The sequence below is a fragment of the Nicotiana attenuata genome, chromosome 1 (genome assembly GCF_001879085.1).
Source record: "Nicotiana attenuata strain UT chromosome 1, NIATTr2, whole genome shotgun sequence".
NCBI lineage: Eukaryota > Viridiplantae > Streptophyta > Magnoliopsida > Solanales > Solanaceae > Nicotiana > Nicotiana attenuata.
The window spans coordinates 15,539,882-15,541,500 of NC_031989.1; the positions used below are offsets into that span (position 1 = coordinate 15,539,882).

Consider the following 1,619-nt stretch of genomic DNA (forward strand, 5'->3'; position numbering starts at 1 on the left):
GTACTATCAATATGTTTTAACTTAGACGTACGCGTGTAGCTGCTTACATGACAGATTTTTCAGATTACTGATTTTGCTTATTGTGAATATCTACCGCAACTATTTTCTATGTGATTTGATAGTAAGATTCAGTTACATTGCCAGCGAATAAAAAGAACTTTTAGTAGTGCTCTTCACTGTTAGATCTCGGTTATTTTAAAAACGCACAAGACCTCATAGCACAGGCGTTTGTAGTCCAACGGTTAGGATAATTGCCTTCCAAGCAATAGACCCGGGTTCGACTCCCGGCAGACGCACTTCTTTTTTACCTTTGCAAACTCTTCATGGTAAAAAGAAATTGGGAACGAGACCGGACGGGCATCTCGTTCAAATTAGAGTAGAATGGTGCTCTAAAATAATACTATTTCAAGTTTTTTCTTTATCCGGTGTCACTCATTTCTTTCTGAAGTCCTCAATTTTTTGCTCATATATAAATAAAAAGTTGACGTCATCTAACTTCTGTTTAATGTATGTAAAGAAAAAATTTAGTAACATCATTGATAAGTGGTATTAAAAGTAATCTAAAAATTCTAATAAATGCTCTGGAAAAATGTAAAGAGTAAAGATAATTAAAGAATATGATAATAAGTGTTATAAAATAACGACCGTAAGGTAAACCAAAGACAAGTATAAAGAGAAACTAATATATTATTCAACTTTCAAACTAATGTACATAATAAACTGAAAACTCCTCTATTTTAGAAGAAAGGAAGCAACTGTGAGGCTTTTCAGGAAGCAACTGCGAGGTTTTTCTTGAGCTACTTGTAAGCTGTCTGCATGAGCTGCTCGCAACCTGCCTGTTTAATAAGAAGTTGTTGAAAATCATTTCATTGAGTAGCTTGCAACCTGCCCGCATCAGCTGCTTGTAGATGAATTTCAACAGAGTACTATATGGATAATCTTCTTCAGGAAGATTATCTATAGTGGAGTAATTAATGGACATCCACAATATAATAGCTTCATAACACTCCCCCTTAGATGTTCATTAAAAGATTATGTGCCTCGTTAAAATCTTACTAGAAAAAACCCAGTGGGAAAAATCCTAGTGAAGGAAAAAGAGTACACATATTCAGTAATATGCATTTCTAGCTGCCTCATTAAAAACCTTACAAGAAAAATCCCATGGGAAAAACCTTAGTAAGGGAAAAAAGTACAGCACGTATTTCACTCCCCCTGATGAAAACCTTGTTTCAAATATTTGAATCTCCACATTTTAATCTCGTATACCGTCTTCTCAAAAGTTGAAGTTGACAAAGATTTAGTGAACAATTCTGCCGCATAGTCACTTGAACGGATTTGTTGCACATCAATGTCACCATTTTTCTAAAGATCATGTGTATAGAATAATTTTGGTGAAATGTGCTTCGTTCTATCTCCTTTTATAAATCCACCCTTCAACTGGGCTATGCATGCAGCATTGTCTTCGTATAAAATTGTGGATCTTTTATCACATTCCAAATCACATTTTTCTCGAATGAAATGAACCACTGATCTCATCCATACGCATTTCCTACTTGCTTCATGAATAACTATTATCTCAGCATGATTTGAAGAAGTAGCAACTATAGATTGCTTTGTGG

At 34.7% G+C, this 1,619-nt stretch overlaps 1 non-coding gene across 1 annotated transcript; it reads left to right on the plus strand.

The window, feature by feature from the left end:
- Positions 225-296, plus strand: TRNAG-UCC. Its single transcript has one exon. It is a non-coding gene; the product is annotated as a tRNA-Gly (tRNA).